Raw genomic sequence first — 10000 nt, 5'->3', positions numbered from 1 at the left:
TTGTAATAATATACAAATAAAAAATCAAATATATATAGTAACACAAAACGAAGGTATGGCATATTATAATAATTGTTTGAGGTAATCATAACATGAAAATGAAACTAAGAATTTGAACTCAAAATACTTACTGTTCAAAGCAAATTATAAATGTTGTGATTCTATTATAATATACAAATATAAAAGCATATACATATAGTAACACAAAACGATTAACGAATTAAGCTAAGAATTTGAACTCAAAATACAATGCTTTTAAAAAACATTTATTAAATTAAAAGCCAAGGTGTAAATATGTTGAAAATCTCATTGGACAAATATTATAATATGCAAAAAGTAATATAGAGGAGGAGAAATACAAATAAAAGAATATAGTTTATAAGGTCATATAAGTAAATAATTTTCATAAAACTATTAAGTGTAAAAGTCATACAGGTAAATATCTTTCATATAAGTATTAAGTTTATGAAGGCATATAAGTAAATAATTTCCATATAAGTATTAAATGTGAAATTCATATAAGTCAAAAAGTCATATAAGTAATACATTTTCATATAAGTATTAAGTTTGAAAGTCATATAAGTAAATAATTTTCATATAAGTATTAAGTGTATAAAGTTATATAAGTATTAAATTTCCATATAAGTATTAAGTGTAAAAGTCATGTAAGTAAATAATTTTCATATAAGTATTAAGTTTATAAAGTCATATGAGTCAAAAAGTCATACAAGTAAAAAATTTTCATATAAGTATTAAGTTTATAAAGTCATATAAGTAAATAATTTTCATATAACTATTAAGTGTATAAAGTCATATAAGAAATAAATTTTCATATAAGTATTAAGTGTAAAAGTCATGTAAGTAAATAATTTTCATATGAGTATTAAGTGTATAAAGTCATATAAGTAAATAATTTCCATATAAGTATTAAGTGTAAAATTTATACAGGTAAATAATTTTCATATGAGTATTAAGTTTATAAATTCATATAAGTCAAAAAGTCATACAAGTAATAAATTTCCATATAAGTATTAAGTGTAAAATTCATACAGGTAAATAATTTTCATATAAGTATTAAGTGTATAAAGTCATATAAGTAATAAATTTTTATATAAGTATTAAGTGTAAAAGTCATGTAAGTAAATAATTTTCATATAAGTATTAAGTGCATAAAGTCATATAAGTCAAAAATTCATACAAGTAATAAATTTCCATATAAGTATTAAGTGTATAAAGTCATATAAGTAAATAATTTTCATATAAGTATTAAGTGTATAAAGTCATATAAGTAAATAATTTTCATATAAGTATTAAGTGTATAATGTCACATAAGTAATCAATTTTCATATGAGTATTAAGTGTATAAAGTCATATAAGTAATAAATTTTCATATAAGTATTAAGTGTAAAATTCATACAGGTAAATAATTTTCATATAAGTATTAAATGTAAAATGCATATAAGTCAAAAAGTCATATAAGTAATACATTTTCATATAAGTATTAAGTTTGAAAGTCATATACATAAGTAAATAATTTTCATATAACTATTAAGTGTATAAAATCATATAAGAAATAAATTTTCATATAAGTATTAAGTGTAAAAGTCATGTAAGTAAATAATTTTCATATAAGTATTAAGTTTATAAAGTCATATGAGTCAAAAAGTCATGCAAGTAAAAAAATTTCATATAAGTATTAAGTTTATAAAGTCATATAAGTAAATAATTTTCATATAACTATTAAGTGTATAAAGTCATATAAGAAATAAATTTTCATATAAGTATTAAGTGTAAAAGTCATGTAAGTAAATAATTTTCATATGAGTATTAAGTGTATAAAGTCATATAAGTAAATAATTTCCATATAAGTATTAAGTGTAAAATTTATACAGGTAAATAATTTTCATATGAGTATTAAGTTTATAAATTCATATAAGTCAAAAAGTCATACAAGTAATAAATTTCCATATAAGTATTAAGTGTAAAATTCATACAGGTAAATAATTTTCATATAAGTATTAAGTGTATAAAGTCATATAAGTAATAAATTTTTATATAAGTATTAAGTGTAAAAGTCATACAGGTAAATAATTTTTATATAAGTATTAAGTGTATAAAGTCATATAAGTATTAAATTTTCATATAAGTATTAAAAGGACAAAGTCATACAAGTACTAAATTTTCATATAAGTATTAAATATAAATTCATACAAGTAATAAATTGTCAAAAAAAAAACAGAGTGCAAAAATACTTTTGATGTTATAAATTTGCTTATAACTATAGAGAGCTCTGAAAATCATATAAATTACCCATGGATATTTGAGTTTCTAAATTTTAAATGGGTAAAAGTAAATTTTCCATACGATTTCGGGTTGGTGAGGTCAACTTGGCAGGGAACATTTATAACAAATTTGCACAAATTTGCTCAAATTGACTTATACTGAAATAGTACTTATATGAAAATGATTACTTGTATGACTTTATAAGTTAGTACTTATATGAAAATTTTTTATTAGTAAAAACTAGTTATTATGTCTTATATCTCTATATATTTCACTATATTTTAAGTAAATATGCTTTTCTACTTGTATGAAATTTGTCATTTCGTACTTGTATGAGAATTTTTATACTTGTATGACTTTATGGACTTAGTACTTATATGAAAATTTTTATACTTGTATGACTTTATAAATTAAGTATTTATATGAAATTTTTTTTTTTTTTTTTTGTTTTTTATTATAAGTATTTGAGTAAATAATTTGTGTATACGTTAAAATTTTTATAGGGTTTTTTTTATTCCTGGTACCTGCTACAGTTGGTTTAAATAGACAAATTTTGTTATATTTATTATAATATGATGAAATTTAAAATTCTATACTTAACAAGTAGCATATGAAAGAATATTTTAACTTTCTTTAAACTATTCTTATTACACATAAAATATATGTGCTAATGGAATTGTATTAAATTAAGTGAAATATTTATATTATTACGCTCAAAAAATACTTTCATAATCATATATTTATTATTTAAAAATAAATATAATGGAATTTGAAATTTTTAATTTCAAATCAAAGAAAAAATATATATTCTTAAAAAAGATATATACACATTATGCATTGAAATAAAGTAAAATGTATAAAAAATGATATTATTTGAAAGTTTAGCTAATATAAGAAGAAACATCGTTCTTACATAATTAAATAATATTATGTATAGAGAACGAAAATTCTTTTCACAATACAAAAGCAAAAATTAAAAGCAACCGTATTTGCAACATAACACGCATAACAAACCACAAACGTGTCAGTGCCAATTAATTGGACTGAAAGAAGAGAATATAAGAAAATATATATATTTTAATATATATGATGATAAAAATTCTCAAAGAGAAATAAGCGAATAAATGAATAAAATAATGGTATACGGGCGGGTACCAGAATATATAAAGCAATTGTAAAAAGGTCAGAAAAAAATATATAAAGCTTTTTAAAAGCTTTAGAAAAAAGTAAAAATGTGTTGTCTGTGTTGTATATATGTGTGTTGACTTTCTATATTTTGTGTATTGTGTAATTTTCAAATAAGAAAATATCATTTAAAATTTTATATAATATAAAAAATATTATATAAAAAATAATATAATAATATTATTCTGGTTGATCCTGCCAGTAGTTATATGCTTGTCTCAAAGATTAAGCCATGCATGTCTAAGTACAAACAAATTAAAAGTGAAACCGCAAAAGGCTCATTATATCAGTTATGGTTCCATAGATCGTTAACAGTTACTTGGATAACTGTGGTAATTCTAGAGCTAATACATGCAAAATAAACACGGACCTTTTGGAACGTGTGCTTTTATTAGGCTAAAACCAAGCGATCGTAAGATCGTTATATTGGTTGAACTCTAGATAACTTGCAGATCGTATGGTCTCGTACCGACGACAGATCTTTCAAATGTCTGCCCTATCAACTTTTGATGGTAGTATCTAGGACTACCATGGTTGCAACGGGTAACGGGGAATCAGGGTTCGATTCCGGAGAGGGAGCCTGAGAAACGGCTACCACATCTAAGGAAGGCAGCAGGCGCGTAAATTACCCACTCCCAGTTCGGGGAGGTAGTGACGAAAAATAACAATACAGGACTCATATCCGAGGCCCTGTAATTGGAATGAGTACACTTTAAATCCTTTAACAAGGACCTATTGGAGGGCAAGTCTGGTGCCAGCAGCCGCGGTAATTCCAGCTCCAATAGCGTATATTAAAGTTGTTGCGGTTAAAACGTTCGTAGTTGAATTTGTGCTTCATACGGGTAGTACAACTATAATTGTGTTATGTACATTACCTTATGTATGTAAGCGTATTACTGGTGGAGTTCTTATATATAATTAATACAATGTATTTTTTATATATTCCTCCTATTTAAACCTGCTTCAGTGCTCTTCATCGAGTGTTGTTGTGGGCCGGTACAATTACTTTGAACAAATTAGAGTGCTTAAAGCAGGCTCCAAATGCCTGAATATTTTGTGCATGGAATAATGAAATAAGACCTCTGTTCTACTTTCATTGGTTTTTAGATCAAGAGGTAATGATTAATAGAAGCAGTTTGAGGGCATTAGTATTACGACGCGAGAGGTGAAATTCTTGGACCGTCGTAAGACTAACTTAAGCAAAGCATTTGCCAAAGATGTTTTCATTAATCAAGAACGAAAGTTAGAGGTTCGAAGGCGATCAGATACCGCCCTAGTTCTAACCATAAACGATGCCAGCTAGCAATTGGGTGTAGCTACTACTATGGCTCTCTCAGTCGCTTCCCGGGAAACCAAAGCTTTTGGGCTCCGGGGAAGTATGGTTGCAAAGCTGAAACTTAAAGGAATTGACGGAAGGGCACCACCAGGAGTGGAGCCTGCGGCTTAATTTGACTCAACACGGGAAAACTTACCAGGTCCGAACATAAGCGTGTAAGACAGATTGATAGCTCTTTCTCGAATCTATGGGTGGTGGTGCATGGCCGTTCTTAGTTCGTGGAGTGATTTGTCTGGTTAATTCCGATAACGAACGAGACTCAAATATATTAAATAGATGCTTTCAGGATTATGGTGTTGAAGCTTATATAGCCTTCATTCATGCGTTCATCTTGAATGGACAAGTGTTTGAATGTGTTTATATAAGTGGAGTCGTACCTGTTGGTTTGTCCCATTATAAGGACACTAGCTTCTTAAATGGACAAATTGCGTCTAGCAGTAACGAGATTGAGCAATAACAGGTCTGTGATGCCCTTAGATGTCCTGGGCTGCACGCGCGCTACAATGAAAGTATCAACGTGTATTTCCTAGACCGAGAGGTCCGGGTAAACCGCTGAACCACTTTCATGCTTGGGATTGTGAACTGAAACTGTTCACATGAACTTGGAATTCCCAGTAAGTGTGAGTCATTAACTCGCATTGATTACGTCCCTGCCCTTTGTACACACCGCCCGTCGCTACTACCGATTGAATTATTTAGTGAGGTCTCCGGACGTGATCACTGTGGCGCCTTGTGTTTCACGGTTGTTTCGCAAAAGTTGACCGAACTTGATTATTTAGAGGAAGTAAAAGTCGTAACAAGGTTTCCGTAGGTGAACCTGCGGAAGGATCATTATTGTGTTCCTATCCGAAAAATAAATATATATTAAAAAAACAAAAAAAAAAAAAAAAAAAAAAAAACAAAAAAAAAAAAAAAAAGAATAAAAAAGAAAAAAAAAATTTTTTTTCTTTTTGTTCTTTTCATTCAATATGTTTTGAATTATTGATAAATATTATTTATTTAAATCGATGTGGGTATATCAATAATTTGCATAAAAAACATATTTGAGTGTTTTTCTTTTTTTTCTTTTTTTTTTTTACTCCTTGTAATGCATTATGAGCAGTATATTTATACATATATTGTGAATTTCGCATACATTATTTGAACGCTAAAAACCTTTAAACATATATAGCTGTACTTATTATTTATAAAAATTTTATAAAAAGTTAAATGATCTTTTTATAGTAAATATATAAATGATAAGTTAATTTGTTCACATTAACGTGTAATTCCTTTTTTATGGTATTTTCTATTTGTGATTAAGTATATGTTATATACATATAAAATACATATATGTTATATAAATATATTTTGGTTTATTTTCATTCAAGAAATACTGGATTATGCACAAATAAAAGAGAATAGCTACTAAAAATGGTATTACTGTTTTTGTTGACCTAAGACATGCGCAGTTTGCAAATGTTTGGGTTTAAAATTACAATTTATTGAAAGATGTGTTGAAATTTTATTTTAAAAATTTGTTATAAATATTATTATTATGCTTTCAATAAATTAAAAACTCTTGACTTTGAATCAAAAAATACAAAAAAATTTTACTCTAAGCGGTGGATCACTCGGCTCATGGGTCGATGAAGAACGCAGCAAACTGTGCGTCATCGTGTGAACTGCAGGACACATGAACATCGACATTTTGAACGCATATTGCGGTCCATGCTGTTATGTACTTTAATTAATTTTAAAGTGCTGCTTGGACTACATATGGTTGAGGGTTGTAAGACTATGCTAAATTAGTTGCTTATTCTTTTAGTTAATTAAAAGAATTTAAGCATATGGTATATTACTGGATTGTATTTTTTAATCCATAATATTAATAGCATAAAAAGAAATATATATACCATATATTCTTGATTACCTCATATTTGAACGAAATTTTATAATAAATGAGAATCTTAGTATTCCCAAAATAAAAAAAATTTCAATATTATTTAAAATATATTTAAATAAATACATTAAGAGGAAAGTCTAGCATAAAAATTTTATTTGTGGTCTAGACCTTATGTCCCTAATGTATTTATTTAAAAAGTGGAAGTGATGATAAAATATATTTTAATAATATATGAAATAAATATATTAATAATTTGAATTGGTGGGATGAAAAGGTTTTATATTTATTATTAGAGATTTATAAAATGGTATCGAAGATATAAAATATATTTCTTTTAAAATAGCGAAAAAATAAAAGAGTTATTAATATATATATATATATATATATATAAAAATAATTTTTTATACAACCTCAACTCATATGGGACTACCCCCTGAATTTAAGCATATTAATGAGGGGAGGAAAAGAAACTAACAAGGATTTTCTTAGTAGCGGCGAGCGAAAAGAAAATAGTTCAGCACTAAGTCACTTTGTCTATATGGCAAATGTGAGATGCAGTGTATGGAATATCTTAATATCTAGTATGAAAAATTAACGATTTAAGTCCTTCTTAAATGAGGCCATTTACCCATAGAGGGTGCCAGGCCCGTATAACGTTAATGATTACTAGAAAGATATTTCCAAAGAGTCGTGTTGCTTGATAGTGCAGCACTAAGTGGGTGGTAAACTCCATCTAAAACTAAATATAACCATGAGACCGATAGTAAACAAGTACCGTGAGGGAAAGTTGAAAAGAACTCTGAATAGAGAGTTAAATAGTACGTGAAACTGCTTAGAGGTTAAGCCCGATGAACCTGAATATCCATTATGAAAAATTCATCATTATAACTGTGGTATTTAATTTTAAATATCATAATAATAGTGTGCATTTTTTTCATATAAGGACATTGTAATCTATTAACATAATAAAGTATTTATCAAAAGATCATTGGTTTTAAGTTTATTCAAATTAATTTGCTTTTAGCTTATTAACATAGAATAAATACTGATGATTTGATAAAGTGTTGATAGATTTTATTATATATAATGCTAAAATTCTTTTGAATTTTACAATAATATTATTATCATTGATTTTAATATTAATTGTATGCATTTATATGATTAACAATGCGAAAGATTCAGGATACCTTCGGGACCCGTCTTGAAACACGGACCAAGGAGTCTAACATATGTGCAAGTCATTGGGTTATATTAAACCTAATGGCGTAATTAACTTAACTGTATGGGATTAATTTTTAGTGTATTACACTATTAATTCAATCCCGGGGCGTTCCATATAGTTATGTATAATGATAATTTATTATTATTTATACCTCTAACTGGAGCGTACCTTGAGCATATATGCTGTGACCCGAAAGATGGTGAACTATACTTGATCAGGTTGAAGTCAGGGGAAACCCTGATGGAAGACCGAAACAGTTCTGACGTGCAAATCGATTGTCAGAATTGAGTATAGGGCGAAAGACCAATCGAACCATCTAGTAGCTGGTTCCCTCCGAAGTTTCCCTCAGGATAGCTGGTGCATTTAAATATTATGTAAAGTAATCTTATCTGGTAAAGCGAATGATTAGAGGCCTTAGGGTCGAAACGACCTTAACCTATTCTCAAACTTTAAATGGGTAAGAACCTCACCTTTCTTGATATGAAGGTTGAGGTTATGATATAATGTGCCCAGTGGGCCACTTTTGGTAAGCAGAACTGGCGCTGTGGGATGAACCAAACGTAATGTTACGGTGCCTAAATTAACAACTCATGCAGATACCATGAAAGGCGTTGGTTGCTTAAAACAGCAGGACGGTGGACATGGAAGTCGTAATCCGCTAAGGAGTGTGTAACAACTCACCTGCCGAAGCAACTAGCCCTTAAAATGGATGGCGCTTAAGTTGTATACCTATACATTACCGCTAAAGTAGATGATTTATAATACAATTTCGGTTGGATTATAAATTTTGAAACTTTAGTGAGTAGGAGGGTACAATGGTGTGCTTAGAAGTGTTTGGCGTAAGCCTGCATGGAGCCGCTATTGGTACAGATCTTGGTGGTAGTAGCAAATAATCGAATGAGACCTTGGAGGACTGAAGTGGAGAAGGGTTTCGTGTGAACAGTGGTTGATCACGAGTTAGTCGGTCCTAAGTTCAAGGCGAAAGCCGAAAATTTTCAAGTTTTAATGAAATGAAGTGAAATTGAATTTTTTTATTTCATAGTAATTAAACACTTGAATAATTTTGAACGAAAGGGAATACGGTTCCAATTCCGTAACCTGTTGAGTATCCGTTTGTTATTAAAAATGGGCCTTGTGCTCATCCTGGCAACAGGAACGACCATAAAGAAGCCGTCGAGAGGTATCGGAAGAGTTTTCTTTTCTGTTTTATAGTCGTACTACCATGGAAGTCTTTCGAAGAGAGATATGGTAGATGGACTAGAAGAGCATGACATTTACTGTTGTGTCGATATTTTCTCCTCGGACCTTGAAAATTTATGGTGGGGTTACGCAAACTTCTCAACAGGCCGTACCAATATCCGCAGCTGGTCTCCAAGGTGAAGAGTCTCTAGTCGATAGAATAATGTAGGTAAGGGAAGTCGGCAAATTAGATCCGTAACTTCGGGATAAGGATTGGCTCTGAAGATTGAGATAGTCGGGCTTGATTGGGAAGCAATACCATGGTTTATGTACTCGTTCTGGGTAAATAGAGAATTTCGGTTCTTGTTCCCCGGATAGTAGTTACGTAGCCAATTGTGGAACTTTCTTGCTAAAATTTTTAAAGGATTATATCGTAAGATATATATTCTTTTTAAATTATAACGATTATCAATTAACAATCAATTCAGAACTGGCACGGACTTGGGGAATCCGACTGTCTAATTAAAACAAAGCATTGTGATGGCCCTAACGGGTGTTGACACAATGTGATTTCTGCCCAGTGCTCTGAATGTCAAAGTGAAGAAATTCAAGTAAGCGCGGGTAAACGGCGGGAGTAACTATGACTCTCTTAAGGTAGCCAAATGCCTCGTCATCTAATTAGTGACGCGCATGAATGGATTAACGAGATTCCCTCTGTCCCTATCTACTATCTAGCGAAACCACAGCCAAGGGAACGGGCTTGGAATAATTAGCGGGGAAAGAAGACCCTGTTGAGCTTGACTCTAGTCTGGCAGTGTAAGGAGACATAAGAGGTGTAGCATAAGTGGGAGATATATAATTTCGGTTATATATCAACAATGAAATACCACTACTCTTATTGTTTCAACAT

General features: G+C 29.6%; 2 non-coding genes and 1 pseudogene across 2 annotated transcripts; all 3 read left to right on the top strand.

Annotated features, from left to right (window-relative positions):
• The first annotated feature begins 3650 nt into the window (after positions 1 to 3650).
• LOC120781071 lies at positions 3651 to 5638 on the top strand. Its single transcript, XR_005706003.1, has one exon. It is a non-coding gene; the product is annotated as a small subunit ribosomal RNA (ribosomal RNA).
• Positions 5639 to 6397: 759 nt separating this feature from the next.
• Positions 6398 to 6576, top strand: LOC120781068. The gene has a single exon (XR_005706001.1). It is a non-coding gene; the product is annotated as a 5.8S ribosomal RNA (ribosomal RNA).
• Positions 6577 to 7095: 519 nt separating this feature from the next.
• LOC120781069 lies at positions 7096 to 10000 on the top strand (annotated as a pseudogene; the record flags this gene model as incomplete).

This window comes from Bactrocera tryoni, unplaced genomic scaffold (genome assembly GCF_016617805.1).
Source record: "Bactrocera tryoni isolate S06 unplaced genomic scaffold, CSIRO_BtryS06_freeze2 scaffold_256, whole genome shotgun sequence".
NCBI classification, from domain to species: domain Eukaryota; kingdom Metazoa; phylum Arthropoda; class Insecta; order Diptera; family Tephritidae; genus Bactrocera; species Bactrocera tryoni.
Note: the sequence above shows the minus strand (reverse complement) of the source record. Positions and strands in the feature narration are given on the sequence as shown.